Genomic DNA, 22,054 nt, shown 5'->3' with positions numbered 1-22,054 from the left:
AGCTGGGGGCATAACAATACCTGACTTCAAACTCTATTATAGGACCACGACAATCAAAACAGCATGGTATTGGCAGAAAAATAAACACTCAGACCAATGGAACAGAATAGAAAGTCCAGAAATAAAACCACATATATATAGTCAAATAATTTTTGATAAAGGGGCCAACAACACACAATGGAGAAAAGAAAGCCTCTTCAATAAATGGTGCTGGGAAAACTGGAAAGCCACACGCAAAAGAATGAAACTGGACTACAGTCTCTCCCCCTGTACAAAAATTAACTCAAAATGGATCAAAGATCTAAACATAAGACCTGAAACAATTAAGTACATAGAAGAAGACATAGGTACTCAACTCATGGACCTGGGTTTTAAAGAGCATTTTATGAATTTGACTCCAATGGCTAGAGAAGTGAAGGCAAAAATTAATGAATGGGACTACATCAGACTAAGAAGTTTTTGCTCAGCAAGAGAAACTGATAACAAAATAAACAGAAAGCCAACTAAATGGGAAATGATATTTTCAAACAACAGCTCAGATAAGGGCCTAATATCCAAAATATACAAAGAACTCATAAAACTCAACAACAAACAAACAAACAATCCAATAAAAAAAATGGGAAGAGGATATGAATAGACACTTCTCCCAGGAAGAAATACAAATGGCCAACAGATATATGAAAAGATGCTCATCTTCTTTAGCTATTAGAGAAATGCAAATCAAAACGGAAATGAGATACCATCTCACACCTGTTCGATTAGCTGTTATTAGCAAGTCAGGTAATAGCAAATGTTGGAGAGGCTGTGGAGAAAAAGGAACCCTCATACACTGTTGGTGGGAATGTAAAGTAGTACAACCATTATGGAAGAAAGTATGGTGGTTCCTCAAAAAACTGCAAATAGAACTACCTTATGATCCAGCAATCCCTCTACTGGGTATATATCCCCAAAACTCAGAAACATTGATACGTAAAGACACATGCAGCCCCATGTTTATTGCAGCATTGTTCACAGTGGCCAGGACATGGAAACAACCAAAAAGCCCATCAATAGATGACTGGATAAAGAAGATGTGGCACATATACACTATGGAATACTACTCAGCCATAAGAAATGATGACATCGGAACATTTACAGCAAAATGGTGGGATCTTGATAACATGATACGAAGCGAAATAAGTAAATCAGAAAAAAACAGGAACTGTATTATTCCATATGTAGGTGGGACATAATAGTGAAACTAAGAGACATTGATAAGAGTGTGGTGGTTACAGGGGGGGAGGGGGGAATGGGAGAGGGATAGGGGTGGGGAGGGGCACAAAGAAAACAAGATAGAAGGTGACAGAGGACAATCTGACTTTGGGTGGTGGGTATGCAACATAATTGAACGACAAGATAACCTGGACTTGTTATCTTTGAATATATGTATCCTGATTTATTGATGTCACCCCATTAAAAAAATAAAGTTATAAAAAAGAAAAAATAATAATAATAATAACATTAAAAATATAAAACATTCTCATGTATTGCAATCCATTCATATCCATTGCTCATGTTCATGGTTGTGGGTGACTGGAGCCAATCACAGCTGTCCTCTGGGACAACACCAGATTTTTATTGGATAATGCATAATGTACATGGGTCATTGTATGGCTCTCATGGAATTACATTTTAAAATATGTGACGTTCATGGCTCTCTCAGCCAAAAAGGTTCCCAACCCCTGCTCTAACACCTGCTATAGAGCGTGTTCTACAATTATTTGAGCCTCTCCATTCATATTTTTTAAGTTTAGACAAATGTCCTAAAATCCTGGAATCATTTTTCAATAATAAAATATCTGAGATATTAATGTATTTTGTACATAATCAAGCATCTATTTTTCACAAAGCGATTCAAAAGATTGAAGGTGATCACATTTCAGCTACAGAAGTTAGTCTTATTTTGAATGACTTTATTCTTCAATATAAATCTTGTTTTCAAGAAAAATTTCTTCCTTTAATTATAAAAAGAAACTTGTCAGACTTAGAGGAATCAAACCTGGGCATAACAGAAAAGTTTGTCAAAGAAGTGCAGAATTTTTACCAGACATGTTTTCAATATATCGAAGAATGGTCTGAAACAAACATCAATGGTGATTTTTTACTACACCACAAGTATATTGGACAGGTATTGAATCTTGCCTTGAGTTTTTATCTAAAGAAATGCTAAACATCAAAACAGACGACAATTATCTCTTTGAAGAAATTAGAAGACTGAATGTATATTTAAATTCTAAAAAATTAATACAATGGGAAAATGAACACGTTGAAACTGATAAAAGATGGGTGGAAATATTCAGCCATTTCAAAAATGAACATATTCTACCTGACCTGTGGTGGCTGGCGCAGGTTGCCGGTTCAAAACCCTGGGCTTGCCTGGTCAAGGCACATATGGGAGTTGATGCTTCCTGCTCCTCCCCCCCTATAATAAATAAATAAAATCTTTAAAAAAAATGAACATACTCCATGTGAAAATTTATTTATTCTTGTTTAATTTACATTGTGCTGCCCTGGAACTAATGCATCAGTTGAAAGAATTTATTCAATTGCTAATGATTTTTGGACAAGTGAGAAATCGAGATTGAATGTTGATACTCTAGCTGCAGCACTTGCCCTAAAATTCAATATGAAGGATATTTCTTCAGATATTTCCAATATATTGTTACAAAATGATACATTGACAAAAAGTATTCATTCAATGGAAAAGTACTCATAAAATATTACAAATGTTTTTATTATGCATTTATCATAGTGTATTATTGTTGCAATGAATAAAATATTTCTTTTATTTATGATATTGTTTTCTTCAATTTATTTTTGTTCTCCTTTTCATTGTAAAAAAGTTCGTCACCGCCTGATCAGGTGGTGGCGCAGTGGATAGAGCATCGGACTGGGATGTGGAGGACCCAGGTTTGAGACCCCGAGGTCGCCAGCTTGAATACGGGCTCATCTGGTTTGAGCAAGGCTCACCAGCTTCAGCCCAAGGTCACTGGCTCAAGCAAAAGGTCACTCGGTCTGCTGTAGCCCCCCGGGTCAACACACATATGAGAAATCAATGAACAACTAAGGAGCCGCAATGAAGAATTGATGTTTCTCATCTCTCTCCCTTCCTGTCTGTCCCTATATGTTCCTCTCTCTGACTCTGTCTCTGCCACACACACAAAAAAAAGTTGGTCACCTTACAAATACTGGTTCTAGCATCTTGGTATTAGCAACTAAAAAGCAAGCCACAATATCAAATACATATGAGAGAATTTCTATTTATACAACATATATCAGTTTGTTTGGGTTTTTTTTTTTTTTTTTAAGTGAGAGGCAAGGAGGCAGAGAGGCAGACTCCTGCATGCACCCCGACCAGGATTCACCTGGCAACCCCATCTGGGGCCAATGCTCAAATCAGCTGAGCTATCCTCAGCACCTGAGGCCGATGCTCAAACCAATCGAGCCACTGGCTGCAGCAGAGGAAGAGAGAGAAAAAGGTAAGGTGGAGGGGTAGAGAAGCAGATGGTCACCTCTTTTGTGTGCCCTGACCACAAGAGAAAACAGAACATCCACATGCTGGGCCAAAGCTCTATCCACTGAGCAAACTGGCCAAAACCTTGTGGTCTTCTCTTAACAGTTAGCAAAGCTAAGTATGGCCTGCTAAGTAGTAAACAGACCATTTTATTCTTCTAGAGAAAGGAATTAGTTTTTCTGGCATGGTAGATGAAAAAAATAAAATGTTCAATAGGGAGTAATAAATTAATCTAGTCTTACACTTAGAGAATATAATGAATTTACTATTGTTAAAGAGAAAAACTGCCTGACCGGTGATGGCACAGCAGATAGAGTATTGACCTAAGATGCTGAGGTCCCTACTTTGAATACTTGAGTTTACTGCCTTAAGTGCAGATTCACCAGCTTGAGCATGGGGTTGACAGCTTGAGCGTGGGATCATTGAAATGATCCTGTAGCCCTGGCTGGTTGGCTCAGCAGTAGAGTGTCTGTCTGACGTGTGGAAGTCCCAGGTTCGATTCCCAGCCAGGACACTCAGTAGAAGCACCCATCTGCTTCTCCACCCTTCCCCCTCTCCTTTCTCTCTGTCTTTCTCTTCCCCTCCTGTAGCCAAGGCTCCACTGGAGCAAAGTTGGCCCAGGTGCTGAGGATGGCTCCAGGGCCTCCACCTCAGGTGCTAGAATGGCTCCAGCCACAAAGGAGCAACATCCTAGATGGGCAGAGCATTGCCTCCTGGTGGGCATGCCGGGTGGATCCCAGTCGGGCGCATACGGGAGTCTGTCTGACTGCCTTCCTGCTTCTAACTTTGAAAAAATACAAAAAATACCCAAAAAATAAATAATAAATAAATAAAAAGAAATGATCCCGTGGTTGCTGGCTTGAGCCCAAAGGTCACTGGCTTGAATCTCAAGATCACTGACTTGAGCAAGGGGTCACTGGCTTGGACTAAGCAGCTCCCCACCAGTCAAGGCACGTATGAGAAGCCATCAATGAACAACTAAAGTAAAGCAACTACAAGTTGATCCTTCTCTTCTTTCCTCTCTCTCTTACTAAAAAAAAAAGGGGGGGAGGGAGAGAGAGAGAGAAACCACAGGCCCAAAATGGTGTTGCTTGTGCTAAAAAGCCCATGATACTAAATCTAGATTTAGTAACTGATCTAATTGTAGTTTCAACCTTTCCCAGAAACATAAACTTAGTCAACCAGTCTGAAATTTTCTGGTCAAGCACCAGAAAGGTAATCTGTTCCTTGGGCCCTCTTCATTCTCCACCACCACCACCACCTATAGCAGGGGTCCCCAAACTACGGCCCGTGGGCCACATGTGGCCCCCTGAGGCCATTTATCCGGCCCCCGCTGCACTTCTGGAAGGGGCACCTCTTTCATTGGTGGTCAATGAAAGGAGCACATTGACCATCTCATTAGCCAAAAGCAGGCCCATAGTTCCCATTGAAATACTGGTCAGTTTCTTGATTTAAATTTACTTATTTTTTATTTTAAATATTGTATTTGTTCCCGTTTTGTTTTTTTACTTTAAAATAAGATATGTGCAGTATGCATAGGGATTTGTTCATAGTTTTTTTTATAGTCCGGCCTTCCAACGGTCTGAGGGACAGTGAACTGGCCCCCTGTGTAAAAAGTTTGGGGACCCCTGACCTATAGAAAGAAGCAATTTGCACAATAAGAAGAACCCTGCCTGATGTCCTGCCCCAAAATAATCCTTTCTTTTCTTTTGTTAATAACTTCTTTGCCCCCCTCTTATTCCTTTAAAAACCTTCCATTTTGTACAACCCCTTGGAGCACCCTCTAATTGCTAGATTAGATGCCGCCCAGTTCATGCTGTCCAATCACTTAATGAAGCCAATTAAATCTCCAAATTTACTCAGTTGAATTTCAATTCTTAACACTATGTTCTTCTGGTTGTTGAGAGAAAAATCAGTTATGTTAATGCCAGGCAATATGGTATTGAGATCACCAAAAGTCCTATGCAGCACTCTTAGGGATGGACTGACATGGTCAGAGGACTGGACTCCCTAACATCACACCCCTGAAGAGAAGTGAAAGGGGCAGGAATCAGCACCTCCTCGTGATATCCCTTCCTGTATGAAAGAATTCATTTCTGGGACATAAACAAGAAAGAAAGTTTAAGAGGTCTTGCTCCGATAGTGATGGTAGTGATAGATATGCATGTGCCTGGTGGAGGGCGGGTACCCACATGTATTAGGTTGACAAAAAAAACTGAAGTTCTTATTTGATTTTCCTTTTAATCTAGTTCTAAATGTTGCAAGCATATTTGTATAGGAATATTATTGTGATCACATATAAAGCAAGATTTTAAAAATTGTCCATGAACAAATAAATATTCGGGATATATTAAGGTTTGTTGTGTTTTTTTAAAGAGTAGAGTCTGACCTATGGTGGTGCAGTACATAGAGTGTCCACCTGGAATGCTGAGGTCGCCAGTTCGAAACCCTGGGCTTGTCTGGTCAAGGCACATATGAGAAGCAGCTATGAGTTGCTGCTTCCTGCTCTTACCCCATGCCTTTCTCTCTCTCTTCTTTCTTTATAAAAAATAAATAAATAAAATCTAAAAAAATAAATATTGAGATCTACTGTCTGTATTGTGAGGTCAGTTGGCAATGGGTGAAGGTCACAAAAGAAACTGCCCGGAGCCCTTTAAAAAAGAACTGTCTGTCAGCCAATGAAATTTCGCCATATTATATCAACCCGACCACCCTGCTGATGTTATAAATTACCCCCAAACAGGGAAGGCAGTGCAACTTCTCTGGCCCATCTTGCAGATCAGAGAACCTCGTCCGGGATGTGCTCTACTATATAAAGCTTTTGCTATTCCACACTTCATGGCTACGCACTTCTTCCTTTCTCGGCAGGGCAAATAACTTACATGTATGATTTCCTCTGCAATACAGTTTGCCCCAAGGATAGTTTGGTTGGGTAGAGCATTGTCCTAAAGCATAGAGGTTTCCAGTTCAATTCTTGGTCAGGGCATATACAGGAACAGATCAATATTCCTGTCTCTTTCTCTCCCTTTTTCTCCTCTCTCCCTCTTCTCTTACCAGTGGCTCGATTGGTTTGAGCATTGGCCCTAGGTGCTGAGGATAGCTTGGTTGAATTAAACAATGGCCCCAGATGGGGGTTGCCAAATGGATCCCAGGTGGGGTGCATGCAGGAGCCTGTCTCACTAACTCCCCTCCTATCACTTAAAAAAAAAGAAAAAGAAAAGAAAAAAGAAACAACTTTCTGTGCCAATAGCACTCTCACAAATATGGTGAGTTTTTCCTAAAACCCACCAGACTTTCTGTAAGAAGTATGGCAAGCATTGTCTCCACAAAATAACACAGTGCAAGAAGGGCAAGGATTGTCTGTATGCACATGGAAAGCAGTGTTATGACAGGAAGAGTGGCTATGGTGGGCAGACTAAGCCATTGTTTTGCAAAAATGCTAAAACTAGAAAGAAGTCTGTGCTGAGGCTTGGATGCATTGAGCCCAGCTGCAACTTAAGAGGTCGCTGGCTATTCCAAAATGCAAGCATTTTGAACTGGGAGGAGATAAGAAGAGAAAGAGCCAAGTGATCCAGTTTTAGGCTTCATATTTTGTTTTATTATGTGTCAATAAAACCTTGAGAGTATATTCACTTCCAAATAAAAAAGAAGAAGAAAGAAACAACTAGCTTACAAACAGTCACTTGCTAAGTCATATCACCAAACCAAAACTTAATAAACTAACCAAGTTGTAGTTTCGTCCTCTTCCAGGAGTGGAATTTAAAACAATCAGTCTAGAACAGTGGTTCTCAACCTTTCTAATGCTGTGACCCCGCAATACAGTTCCTCATGTTGCAGTGACCCCAAACCAAAAAATAATTTTGGTGGCTACTTCATAACTGTAATTTTGCTACAGTTATGATTTGGAATGTAAATACCTGATATGCATTATGTATTCTCATTGCTACAAATCAAACATAATTTAAACATAGTGATTAATCACAAAAACAATATTTAATTATATATTGAGAAATATTTATTACTAATGGACCTCCTTACCTAGTGTATTGGGGCTACCATTCCGTAAATAGCTGCTTAACTAATAGATCTGTTTTTTCCAGATTAGTGGCAAGTTTTCTATATAGAACAGTGTGAACTACATCATAGGATACACTGCAGTTTCTGCACAGCATGGTATCTTTCAGGGCTCTTTCACACTATAAAGCAGCGGTTTCTGCAGTGGAATCCACATCTCATTTATTTCAATGGGAAACCGGTGGATTCGCAGAAGAGCGATCCCCTATATGGCAGAAATGCAGTTCAACATATTTCTTCCCCTCCTATTCAAGTCAATGGGAGGCCGCAGCAGATTCCGCTCAAATATAGAGCATGTTGCTGAATTTTTTCCATGCTAGAACTTTTCCTAGAGCAGAAAAATTCCAAAGGTGGAATCCGCCACCCCCAATAGACTTCTATAGGAGGCAGATCTTTTACACTGCAGAATCCGCACAGCAGATTCCTCAGTGTGAGGCCTCTTTCAGTCTATTGGGGGTGGCGGATTCCACCTTTGGAATTTTTCTGCTCTAGGAAAAGTTCTAGCATGGAAAAAATTCAGCAACATGCTCTATATTTGAGCGGAATCTGCTGCGGCCTCCCATTGACTTGAATAGGAGGGGAAGAAATGTGTCGGAAACTGTCATTTCTCCGCCTCTTACTGAAATCAAAAGGAGGCTGCGGCAGACTGTGGGGTAACCCGAGATTCTCGGGAGCTCTCTTCCACAAAATCCTCCGCACTCCCAATGAAATCAATAGGAGGCAGATTCAATGCCAGAAACCGCTGATTTCAGCAGTTTCCTCATTCAGAATATGGGAAAATAGTGGGAGATATGGGAGATAATTATACATTGGGGAACAGTGTGAACTACATCTTACAGTGGTCTCTTATAGTATAAGACTGATGTAGTTCACACTGTGTAAATGTATGGTGCTTTGTGTAAGTGTAAGCTGCTTTGTGTACTGTGTAATGATTACACACAAAGCACCTTACACTTACACAGTATTGTGTGTATGGTCTGTGTACTGTTCTTACATTATTAACCTTTTTTACACCAGCAGGCTGTCTCGCAGGCTCTCTTGGCTCTCCGCTTCTTGCCTCCCTGCCTCCTAGGCTTCTGTCCTCCGGCGCTTGCTGCACCCGCCCACTGATGACGTCAGCAAGCGCCGGACACACGTAATGCGCTGCTATGGACTGTGGAGCATTCCCCCTGCTGCCCCTTAGGCCCCGGTCGGATGATGCAATCATGTCTGCGCATGACCGCAGGCATTCAGTTTGGAACGCAGGTCCATAACAGCGTGCATTCAAGCTGAATAGCGCTGCTGCAGACGGTAGCGTGGCAGTGCGGCTTCTCAGCGGCTAAAGCTATCGGAAATATGTATTTTCCGATGGCTTTAGGCGACCCCTGTGTTTTGGTCGTTCGACCCCCGCTGGGTCGCGACCCACAGGTTGAGAATCGCTGGATTAAATGTTTTGGTTTCTACACTATAAAGTGGGGCCAGATTGGGAGCTTGCTCTCTCCGGGTTCCTGAGATTAGCATTAGAGGAGAGCCGAGAAAGGCCACGTGGAGGAAGTAGGAGAGGCAGCCAAGATGGCAGAGTGCTAAAGGAGAAGCCAGTTAGTGCAGAGTTTGTGCAGGAAAAGAAGATAGGGAACAGAGATGAATAAGGCTGGTGAGCTAGAAACCTTTGATTCTAAAAAACTCGGATAAATCAGTAGCTTTGTGAGCACTGAATGAGTGGGTTTTGGAGCCCAGTGTGTGTTTTTACTTGCCTGCCGGGTGCAAGCTAGGATTAAAGATAATGGCCCACCAGTTTTGGGCTGTGTTGTTTAATTACTGACTGTTCAAATCTAATGCGAACCTGCACTGGCCAGGCGGCTGTGATGGTGGCCACCGCTACTGGCCTTACACCAGCTAATTAATAAACTCCTCAAATTTCTTATGTAACCTGCCTGGTGTCTCTATGTAACCCATGGATTAAGGTACAGTACTTTACAACACGATAGCCGTGGCTCATTCAAGCAAGTTGGCCGCAGGCAATGAGGATAGCACCATGGTCTCACCTGAGGTACCTAAATAGCTCGGTTGCTAAGTAAAAGAGCAATGGCTCCCAGATGGGCAGAGAACCGCACCTTGGGAACTTGTTGGGTAGATCTCAGTCGGGGCGCATACGGGAGTCTTTCTGCCTCCCCCCCTTTCAGTTAATAATTAATAAATAAATAGAAACTAGGAAATTGTGCTCATGATTAGTATTTTGTAACCTATGACAGTTTTCCTATTGCAGAATTAAATTTTAAGTGTGAAGATAAGTGGCTTATAGAATGTTTCACTATTTTTAAAATACAACACTTTTCACAAACGTACAAAATTTCAAACAGCAGTGCTAATACCATATCTAAATTGGTTTTAAACATGAACATTTCAGTGGTTTCTTTATATTCTGAATAAGCCTACCAAGAGTATATGTTGGGATACGTAAAGGGTTCAGAGACTCTACTAGGTTTTGATCTTAGAGCTGATATAGTCCTAAATCAGTGTCAGGCAACCTAACCCCAAGATCTCATCACCTTTGAAAAGTGGTTGGTATGGAGCCAGTGTAGTTCTCAGACTTATATTCCTTTTAAGCACTGGTGGACAAAAAGACAGACCCACCACATCTCCAGTATCTTTTTTTTTCTTTCCAGTATCTGTAGTATTTTTCTTCCCTTTCTCAATTCAACTCTTTCTTAAAACCCCAGCTTAAAATATCACATCTTAAGTGAAATCTTCCCTTCCCTGTGATATCAAATAAATTGATCCCACCTTGTGTTTCTACAAATCCTTTTGCATCCATTAAAGCAGGGGTCCCCAAACTACGGCCCACGGGCCACATGTGGCCCCTTGGGGCCATTTATCCAGCCCCGCCACACTTCTGGAAGGGGCATCTCTTTCATTGGTGGTCAGTGAGAGGAGCACATTGACCATCTCATTAGCCAAAAGCAGGCCCATAATTCCTATTGAAATACTGGTCAGTTTGTTGATTTAAATTTACTTGTTCATTATTTTAAATATTGTATTTGGTTCCCGTTTTGTTCTTTTACTTTAAAATAAGATATGTGCAGTGTGCATAGGGATTTGTTCATAGTTTTTTTTTATAGTCCGGTCCTCCAACGGTCTGAGGGACAGTGAACTGGCCCCTGTGTAAAAAGTTTGGGGTCCCCTGCATTAAAGGATTTATCACATTGTTTCTATTAAAGTATACTTTTTCAAAGTTCAAAGTGATACCCCCATGCAAATATAAAATGAAATTTTGCCACAGATTTTATTCAATTCACTCATTAATGAGAAAACCAATAAGATGTTAAGCAGAGTAGTGCAGCAAAAAGAAAGAAAGAGAGAGAGAGAAAGAAAGAAAACTAGGAAGATGTTAAAACTAGTTCAAATGAGAATTTGACTTACAGAGATTTATGTTCTCTGTCTGACAAAGTTCATTTGCATTGTTATGAGCATGAATTATTTGTATTTCTATCAGTTTTCTAAAATTTAACTTCTACTGTCACCGAGTTTTAAAATAAACTAGAAATTAATCAAATAGAATCAGATAATTCATAAATTTCTTCTAGCTAATACCAAACACTCCACTGAAAGACATCCAATAATTCATTTTGACCACTTCCATGTCTTGGACAATATTTCTTGAACCATTATAGTTTGGATATCTGTGTACAATTCTGCTAGAATATGAGCTCAAAACTAGATTTTTAAATACTGGTTCAATACTAAGTTTCTCTTGCTAGACACCAAGAAGATTCTGGGGCTACGGACATAATACAAAGGCAGAAAAATATCTTCTCTGATTTCAGGGACCTATTTAGTACATATTAAAGGTATGTAAACAAATATTTTTATATAATATATGTGATGTAGTTTAGGAAGATTAATCTGTGACATTTATAAGTGAAACAGAATTAGGAGAGGGGAACAATTAGAATTATTCTTAGGAGAGAAGTGATTCCATACATCCCTAAGGTAAAACCCACTCAAGACTTACCTACTGATAATTCAGTTCAACCACATACACAAAAAAGTGTTTGGGAGCCACTCATTATAGGAATATGGGGAACAGGAAGACTGAAGAAGCTGAGATAATATTTATAGTAATAGTCACAGAGTACATTATCTTTAATGTTTGCAACTACCTAACTACCTACATGCTTTTTTCTGAACTCCTTTATATAAATGAGGAAACAGAGTACATTGAGGTCATACAATACTAAAATCTTGGCTTCTAGGAGCTGAGACTCCAATGAAGTAGAAAAAATACAAAAACCACATAGTCACAGACACTACGATAATGGTATTAAGAACTACAGGTAAATAATTAATTACGACAAATGTAATAGACCCACTTTGGGTTGCCAATCCAAGTCATACACCTTTCTGCAAAAATGTCTCCATCTACCTTTTCTGCTATAAAGGAAAACCGAACTGACCGCATTTGTTCCACCTGATCGCCACAAAGGCTTGCAGCAGCTGGTTGGGTCAAGGTTATATGCCTACTCAAATAAGAACAAACATATAGACTGGCTGGCAGAGCCAATCAGGTTCCTCTCTGAGCTGAGAATAGAAAATTGGGACACAGAGACCTTCAGTTGATTCATGGTGGGTGGAGGACCAGTTTCATGCCTACCTCATTTTTTGGAGCTTTATTTTATTACATTTCACAGATGCTGCTTTTTCTTTATTTGTTTTCTTTCTTTCTTTCTTTCTTTTTTTTTTTTTTTTTTACAAATTGAAGGCAAGACCCTCCACCAGCAAAAACATTATGACTCACATAATTGCAGCAGTCTGGAACCAAACCCACAATATCTCCGAGGTATGCCTGTGTTACTTCTACCTTCAATTTCCCTTGTCCCAGCTCCATCTTAAACACCTCGACCAAATTGAAATTATGTAGAAGAAAGGGATGGAGATGAAGACGTATTCTAGACTCTACTATCTAGTCCTTTGGATTCATGGCATTTCTTTTCACTTTGTAATTCACTGTTTTGGTTTCTTTCCAAGTGAAAATCCAAGTTTACTGAGAAGGAATCTGGATCTCTCATTTATTTATCAGAAACAAAAGGGTAATTCTGAAAGATTAGAGAATTTTTTTTTATTTCATGTCATCTAAGATAATACTGATTTTAAGATTATGGTTATTTTATCGACTACAAGGAAAAAACAAAAACTGCCAATTAAACTATGACTAAGGGTATTTTAATTTATTGAAATATCTCTTTATTTTTATCAAATTTATCTCTCTTGGGCATACATCCAAAAAGAAAATATAAGTAAAATTAACAAGTGAGAATTTTCTAAAACTCACTTTTATTCAGACTTCAACTCTTTCAAATCACTCTTTAACTCAGAATTGTCAGTATTGGGTTTCCCCCCACCATATCATTCTCTGTGCCATCAAAAGCATTAGTGTTGCAGAATTGCTACAATACTGTTTCATTTTATTTATTTATTATTTTTTTTTTTTTTACATAGGCAGAGATAGACAGGGACAGACAGACAGAAACGGAGAGAGAGATGAGAAGCATCAATCATTAGTTTTTCGTTGTGTGTTGCGACTTCTTAGTTGTTCATTGATTGCTTTCTCACATGTGCCTTGACCGCGAGCCTTCAGCAGACCGAGCAACCCCTTGCTGGAGCCAGTGACCTTGGGTCCAAGCTGGTGAGCTCTTTGCTCAAGCCAGATGAGCCCGCGCTCAAGCTGGCGACCTCGGGGTCTCGAACCTGGGTCCTTCTGCATCCCAGTCCGACGCTCTATCCACTGCGCCACCGCCTGGTCAGGCTGTTTCATTATTGTCTCTGGGATTTTCTCCAAGCTTCTGAAACCCATTGTAAAGAATTGATGCACACGCTCAGGCAACAACAACTATGTCATGATAGTTGCCTGAGCAACAGTGGCAATAGGAAGCAAGAGGAACCTGGGGCTCTGGTTCCTTCATGTCAGTCCATTGCAGAAACATCAGCTAGAGAGCTAGTTAAAATCTAAGATTATATGGGTCCTACTCTTAGAGATTGTCTTTGAGTAGGCTCATGTAAGGTTCCCCTGGTATTTAGGCAAGTAACACAAAGACTAGTGAAACATATTAGGTTCAAAACCTAGGTCTACCTACCATTTGCCGGTTACTTGATCTTGAGCAAATTAACTATGCCACACCCTAGTTCTCTAGTCTGTAAAATGGGGGCAATAGTAGCACCTATATGATGAGTTATTGTAAGAATTAAATAAATTGCCTGACAAGGCAGTGGCGTAGTGGATAGAGAGTTGGACTGAGACGCAGAGAACCCAGGTTTGAAACCTAAGGACACTGGCTTGAGCACATGCTCACCAGCTTGAGCGCAGGGTTGCTGGCTTGAGCTTGGGATCATAGACATGACCCCATGGTCTCTGGCTTGAGCAAGGGGTCACTTGCTCTGCTGTAGCCCCCCAATCAAAGCACATATGAGAAAGCAATCAATAAACAACTAAGGAGCTGCAACAAAGAGTTGATGCTTCTCATCTTTCTCCCTTTCTGTCTGTCCCTATCTGTCCCTCTCTCTGTCTCTCTCTCTCTGACTCTGTCACAAATAAAGAAAAAAATTAACACATATAAAACACCTAGAACACTGCTTAGCACAGAGTAAGTGCTATATAAGTGTTTCAGATAAAATTTAATAATAATTCAAAAAAGTATTAAATTTCACCTAACAAATACATCTGTATCACTAAGGACACATAGAAAGCCTAGTGAGAATACCATAAAAGTAATCAAAGGACCATTTATTATGAACCAAGTGCTCAAAAATTGGCATTTCCCCTTTGCCTCATGTGTTTGGAGAATTGAATAGAAAGTTATACTAAAACTGTAATCTAGTTCTTGCCTCCTAATTAGATCAGCAGAAAAGGTGTCCATATCACTGAGCCCTCTCAGGCAAACACTCTATATCTTTTTTTTTAAACACTGTATATCTTTTAAAGTGATAGAACTTCACTTAATACAGCATGTGATTGGAATGCTTAATGCCAGGCTTCTTATGTGAGAGTCAGTCCCCACAGCAGGCAGGGGCCTTGCTTTTGGCTTCAGATTGGGATTGTTTTGTTTTTGCTCACTTCTAGGTGTTTGTTTTAGCAGTGTTCTAGGTGTTTTATATGTGTTAATTTTTTTCTTTATTTGTGACAGAGTCAGAGAGAGAGAGACAGAGAGAGGGACAGATAGGGACAGACAGAAAGGGAGAAAGATGAGAAGCATCAACTCTTTGTTGCAGCTTCTCAGATTGCTTTGTTTTGTTTTCATTTCATCTTGTGGTGGGTCCTGTATTTCTCCTAAATTTGTGTCACAGACAGGAAGGTGTATCCCTTGGTTCCAGTTTGCCACAGTTGGGGAAACAAGCCTCTGTGCATTGTGTCCTTGTCTGTGGTGATTTTTTAAGTGCCTTTTGTTTATTTGTTATATTTTTACTGCTAAGCAGTTCTCCAATGCATGAATTTGGGAATTTATATACTTTGTTGATGAACATATACTTTATTGGAACAGACACCATTTTATTAATTTTCAGTGAGAAATGTGACAGGCTGGTGGCCCAGACAGTGGAGTCAATCTGACCAGCATGTGTTCTCCTCGTGGATTCATTACATGGGAAGTTAAATCTTCAGAAAGTGTCTGTATGAGTCTGGAATCCAACAACAAAGGGAATTTGTTACATGATTCAAATAGCCAACTCTCAACAGAGATATTCTGTCAGGAGACTTGACGTTAGGCTGGGTGAGTTAGGCCAATACTGGCTCAGAGATTCTCCTTCGTTTCTCCACAACTGATTCTAGATCCTTATGATTGACACATCTTCTCTTTAGACATATTAATTTTAGGCATTTTCCTCTTTAAGAATATGCTCTGACTGTCTCAGCTGTTGATATTTAGTTAAATTATCTGAAGTGCCACCTTCCTTCTTCTCCCAGTTCTAGTGTAGAGGACTTCCCTGTTACCTTCACCTAAAGCATCACCTACAGAATTTAACCCATAAGGATGGGTTGATGGTTCTCCAGCCACCTGGAGGAATCATGTGAAGTCAGCCCCCCTCTTTGCCTTACTCTGAAAGGTTTGGAAGAAGATGTTATTAACATTGTCAAATTTGCCTGACCAAGTGGTAGCACAATGAATGGAGCATCAACCTGGGATGCTCAGGACCCAGGTTCAGAACCCTGAGGTCACCAGCTTGAGTGGAAGCTCATCTGGCTTGAGTGCAGGCTCACCAGCTTGATCACAGGGTTGCTGGCTTAAGTGTGGGATCATAGACATGACCCCATGGTCACTGGCTTGAGCCCAAAGGTCACTGTCTTGAAGCCCAAGGTCATTGACTTGAGCCCAGGTCACTGGCTTGAGCAAGGGGTCACTGGTGTGGCTGGAGCCCCCATCAAGCCATGTATAAGAAACAATCATTGAACAACTAAAGTGCCACAACTACAAGCTGATGCTTCTCATCTCTCTCCCTTCCTGTCTCTGTCTCTCTCACTAAAAAAACTAAAAAATAATAAAGTTGTCAAATTTGTAGATGGCTAGGGTAGCTGACAAGGGAGCTAATTAACATCATCAAAATGCAAAAAAAAAATTTGACAGAAGATAATTTTGTAATGTGGAAATTATATGCAATTCAAATTTCAGTGTTTAGCCTGACTGGTGGTGGCACAGTGGATAGAGCATTAACCCAGGACACTGAGGTCTCTGGTTTGAAATGTCAAGGTCACCATTTTGAGTGAGCTTGCTAGCTTGAGCACAGGACCATCGACATGATCCCAAAGTCGCTGGCTTGCAGCCCAAGGTCACAGACTTGAGCAAGGGGTAACTGGCTTGGTGAGCCCCAGGTCAAGGCACATCTGAGAAGCAATCAATGAACAACTAAAGTGAAGCAACTGCAAGTTGATACTTCTCATCTCTCTCCTTTCTCTCTCTTTCTCTCAAAAAAGAAAAAGAACAATTAAAAAAAATTCACTGTCCAGAAACAAAGGTTTAGTGACATGCATCACACCCATTCATTTATGCATTGTCAATGGTTGCTTTGGCACTATCACAGTAGAGTTGAGTCGTTGCCACAGAGATGATATGGCCCACAAAACCTAAAATATTTACTACCTGTCCATTTATGGAAAATATTGACCTCTGATATAAGGCAACAAGTCCTGCCAATATCTAAGGAAAGAGAATGGCAATAGCAAAGATCAGGACTTTGGTTGACTTGTGTTCAAAGAACTGTACAGAAGGCAGTATGGAGAGGCAAGGGATGGAAGGAAAGGGAAGCATTAGAAAGACTACGTTGAAGAAAAGAGGAGTCAATGGACCCAACATAGCTATTTTAATCTGCCTGGCACATAGTAATCACTAAATATGTGTAAATTATTATTACTATTATTAACATTTTGATGTATAGCCTTGTAGTGTTATAGCTGTGTGTGATACATGCTACTTTGTGATCTGCATTTTTTACTAAAAAATACATTTGACCCTTGAATAACATGGGTTTGAACTACACAAGTGTACTTATATGTAGATTTATTTTTTCAGTAAATGTACAGTCAGCCCACTATATTCCTGGATTTCATATCAGAAGAGTCAATCAACCATGCAGTGAGCAAGCGGAGACTGGTAGAAGATGGCAGGAAGTGAGAGCAGAAAGGACATATGGGCCAAACCTTCTTGGCGTAAGGATTTTAAGTGAGATAGAAAGCAGTTTAAAGGGTTTGAAAAGGGAATGACATGATCTGATGGTTGGCTGCTTAATAGACTGAAGGACAGGGGTTCTTTAACCAATGTCTTATGGATAGATAAAATATATATATATTATCACTAAGTTTTAACTGCAATTTAATATTTAATTCAATTATGAATATAGCCTACAAAACACAGTGACATTTTCACCAACAGAAATCACAAATAATTCTTTTTTAAAAATTTGTTTTTAATTTAAAAATTAAATTTAATGTGGTGAATTGATCAATAAGTATATCGGTTTCAGGTAAACATTTCTATAGCATTTGAACTGCTGATTATGTTGTGTGACAAATATTTCATATCATATCACAGTTGCTGCAATTATCTTGAAACATTATTTATTAATATCTCTACATAGAAATTATTACTATACTTTCTACTATAGATTATGTATGCATTAATAAAATATATAGATATATATTACTATACTATATAATATATCTATACTATACATACATATTACTATATCACAAATTTGTTTTTTAGTTATTTTAAACTGTTTCATATGTAATTTTTCCTTGTTCAATGCAATGTGTTTTAGTTCATGTATTTAAAACCATTCTTCTGGACTATATATGCATGACCAGCCTGCTAAAGAGGTCCAGGAGAGGCAAGGGATGGAAGGAAAGGGAAGCATTAGAAAGACTACATTGGAGAAAAGAGGAGTCAATGGACCCAACATAGCTATTTTAATCTGCCTGGCACATAGTAATCACTAAATATGTGTAAATTATTATTACTATTATTAACATTTTGATGTATAGCCTTGTAGTGTTATAGCTGTGTGTGATACATGCTACTTTGTGATCTGCATTTTTTACTAAAAAATACATTTGACCCTTGAATAAAATGGGTTTGAACTACACAAGTGTACTTATATGTAGATTTTTTTCAGTAAATGTACAGTCAGCCCACTATATTCCTAGATTTCATATCAGAAGAGTCAATCAACCACACATGAAACAGTCTTTTTGATCCATTGTTGAGAATCCAGGGATGCAAAGAGCCAACTGTATGCATTGTTCTACACCATATATAAGGACCTGAGCAACCAAGGATTTCGGTTTCTGCAGGGGGCCCTTTATTTTTGTTTTTTGGGGGGTTTTTGGTTTTTTGTTTTTTACAGAGACAGAGAGAGTCAGAGAGAAGGATAGATAGGGACAGACAGACAGGAACGGAGAGAGATGAGAAGCATCAATCATTAGTTTTTCGTTGCGTCACCTTAGTTGTTCATTGATTGCTTTCTCATATGTGCCTTGACCATGGGCCTTCAGCAGATGGAGCAACCCCTTGCTCCAGCCAGTGACTTTTTTGGGGGTCCAAGCTGGTGAGCTTTTGCTCAAACCAGATGAGTCCACACTCAAGCTGGCGACCTCGGGGTCTCGAACCTGGGTCCTCTGCATCCCAGTCCGATGCTCCATCCACTGTGCCACCGCCTGGTCAGGCTGCAGGGGGTCCTTTAACCAATCTCCCTCAGATACCATAAATTTGGGGGGAATCAAAAATTACACACAGGTTTTTGAGTGTGCAAGCTTGGCATCCCTAACCTTCACATTGTTCAAGTGTCAACTGCATATGATAAGCATCATTCTTTGTCACTACACATTTTCAGTATCACTTTATTTTTTTATTTATTCATTTTAGAAAGGAGAGAGAGCGGGAGAGAGAGAGAGAGGAGAGAGAGAGAGAGAGAGAGAGAGAGAGAGAGAGAAGGGGGGAGGAGCAGGAAGCATCAACTTCCATATGTGCCTTGACCAGGCAAGCCCAGGGTTTCAAACTGGCAACCTCAGCATTTCCAGGTCGACACTTTATCCACTGCGCCACCACAGGTCAGGCATCAGTATCACTTTAAAGGTCAAAGAGTAAGTAGTTCATTGTAGAAGTGTATCATTATTTATTCAATTCATCTTCAATAATTGGACACTTACAATCTTGTTTTTTCTGGTTATGAAAAAAGAAAACATGATACACAGCAACGTTAAAACTTTGCACGTCCATGATTATTCAGGATGTATTATTACTCGTGTACCAGATGCGCAATTCAGTCTCTTGAAGATTTCTACTTTAACTTCCCGCCTACTTGGGATTTCATCTTTCCTCCTTGGCTCACATGTACATGAGCAACACTCTGAGTTAACCCTCTTGTTTCAACCCAAGCCCCAGAAATGTACATATACCCTTTGCTAGTCTTCTTACATAGAATCTAAGCAACAGGAACTCAAAATAAACTCTACCATCCACACGGTGGCAGTATTTCCTAAATGTTCCTAAATGATATCCGGGAAGAAATAAGTACCTTCTCTTATTTCAAGAGTACTTTCCATGTAAACACAATCCCATAAAGTGATGTCCAATGTCACATGAATGGAAAAAGGTAGGATTGTTTCAGCAGATACTCACTAGGTCAGTACAGAGGTATGGTAATTCTAGAACGTTTCTTAAGGGGTTGCTTCAACAAATAGCTTCTTTTAAAAAGCTAACGTTAATTTTTCTCATTAAAATATTAAGTTGCAGACATTTTTTTTTAAATAGAGGAAAGAAGTCACATATTTTTACTCATGTAACCCGTTAATATATTATATTCCTTTCTGATCCTTCTTTCTCTAAGCGTATTTTTATAGTTGTAATTAAACGGTGCATGAAATTAACTTCTATTTCCTCCTAGCATTAATCACACTGAAAGTTAATATATTGAAATAAAATGTATTAAAATGTTAAAAAGACTTATTTCTAAGAGAGGTGGTTAAAAGTGATTATCCCAGAGAGTTAATTAAAGTGGTTTTCCCTGTTCTCTACCACATCACCCCTTTGGGGTTTCATCTTTCCTCCCTGGCTCACATAAATATGAGCAACTGTCTGAGTTAACCCTCCGGGCTCAACTTAAGCCCCTGGGGTTTTCCTTCACTTATCACAATCTATATTTTTCTATCTGATGTATTTTATTGTTTTAGTTCAAATTCTCTGAAAACAAGCTCTAGTGTACAGTTGTGTGGAGAAGGTTTATCAGGGACTGTAAAGAAGAGAAGAAAGCAAGCCCTGGCCAGGTAGCTTAGTTGGTTAGAGCATCATCCCCATATGTGGGTTTGATCCCCAGTCAGGGCACTTCAAGAATCAACCAATGACTGCATGAATGAGTGAAACAACATATCAATGTTTCTCTCTCTTTCTCTATCCCTTTCTCTCCTTAAAATTACTAAATTTTTTTTTTTTTTTTTTTTTTTCATTTTTCTGAAGCTGGAAACAGGGAGAGACAGTCAGACAGACTCCCGCATGCGCCCGACCGGGATTCACCCGGCACGCCCACCAGGGGCTACGCTCTGCCCACCAGGGGGCGATGCTCTGCCCATCCTGGGCGTCGCCATATTGCGACCAGAGCCACTCTAGCGCCTGAGGCAGAGGCCACAGAGCCATCCCCAGCGCCTGGGCCATCTTTGCTCCAAAGGAGCCTTGGCTGCGGGAGGGGAAGAGAGAGACAGAGAGGAAAGCGCGGCGGAGGGGTGGAGAAGCAAATGGACGCTTCTCCTGTGTGCCCTGGCCGGAAATCGAACCCGGGTCCTCCGCACGCTAGGCCGACGCTCTACCGCTGAGCCAACCGGCCAGGGCCTAAATTAATTTTTTTTAAAAAAGAAAAAAGAGAGAGAAGAAGGCAGCTTTGAGTTGAGGGAGAAGCTGGCTGCAACGCTGAGGAGGCCTCAGCCAAGCCTATCAGAGCTCTGGAGCTAAGAACGCTCTTAAGACTTGTCCAAAATTGAGATAAGGGGGCCAGGCCTTTGCATGTCCACATGACCTAGTCATTGGCCATGGACCAACCCCACAGAGGGGGTGCACACTTGGGCAAGGCAGTTCCCAGTGAAGGGGGAATGGCAATCTAGGAAGGGCACTAGTCTACTGTACATTTACTGAGATATTATTTGTATCACCCCTAAAATGGAAGCACCATACAGGCAGAAGCCTCATCTGTCTTGTTTAGTATTTCCAGTATTTGCTCATTAATATATAGATATAAATACAAATATAAACAATCCTTTGTTAAATATTGAATGAAGAGCAGTGTAGAGAGTTTAGGGCATCTGCCAATGGTCTCCCAGTTAGTGAGTGGCAGAGCTGGGTCTCCACGGTTCTCCCTCCAGTGCCCATACTCCTAGCTCTTAACCAAAACACACAGGGGTTCCTGTGCACATTTAAAGCTTTCAGAAGGAAGTGGGCCTCTAAATCTGAGAGATCCACAGGGAAATCTGAAATGCAAATGACAGAGAGGCCAGCTGAGTCTACTCCGATCCCTTGCCACCCTACAGACTGATCTTCTAATGTTTCATTTTAAATAGGACGAATTTCTGGTGCTCATTTTGGCAGCACATACACTAAAACTGGAACACTGCAGGGGAACATTAACATGGCCCCTGTGCTAGGATGACATGCAAATTCATGAATCATTCCATATCTTTAAAAAATAATTTTTTTTTTTTTGTATTTTTCTGAAGTTGAAAACGGGGAGGCAGTCAGACAGACTCCCGCATGCGCCCGACCGGAATTCATCCGGCATGCCCACCAGGGGGCGATGCTTTGCCCATCTGGGGTGTCACTCTGTTGCAACCAGAGCCATTCTAGCGCCTGAGGCAGAGGCCATACAGCCATCCTCAGCGCCCGGGCCAACTTTGCTCCAATGGAGCCTTGGCTGCAGGAGGGG

At 40.3% G+C, this 22,054-nt stretch overlaps 1 non-coding gene and 1 pseudogene across 1 annotated transcript; both read left to right on the top strand.

The window, feature by feature from the left end:
* The first annotated feature begins 6,169 nt into the window (after positions 1–6,169).
* On the top strand, positions 6,170–7,134 carry LOC136335449 (large ribosomal subunit protein eL42-like; annotated as a pseudogene).
* Positions 7,135–21,704: 14,570 nt separating this feature from the next.
* On the top strand, positions 21,705–21,812 carry LOC136337005 (U6 spliceosomal RNA). The gene has a single exon (XR_010731728.1). It is a non-coding gene; the product is annotated as a U6 spliceosomal RNA (small nuclear RNA).
* Positions 21,813–22,054: the final 242 nt, after the last annotated feature.

Source organism: Saccopteryx bilineata, chromosome 4 (assembly GCF_036850765.1).
Source record: "Saccopteryx bilineata isolate mSacBil1 chromosome 4, mSacBil1_pri_phased_curated, whole genome shotgun sequence".
Taxonomy (NCBI): Eukaryota; Metazoa; Chordata; class Mammalia; order Chiroptera; family Emballonuridae; genus Saccopteryx; species Saccopteryx bilineata.
The sequence above is the reverse complement of the archived record's forward strand: the minus strand, read 5'-3'. Positions and strand labels throughout refer to the sequence as shown.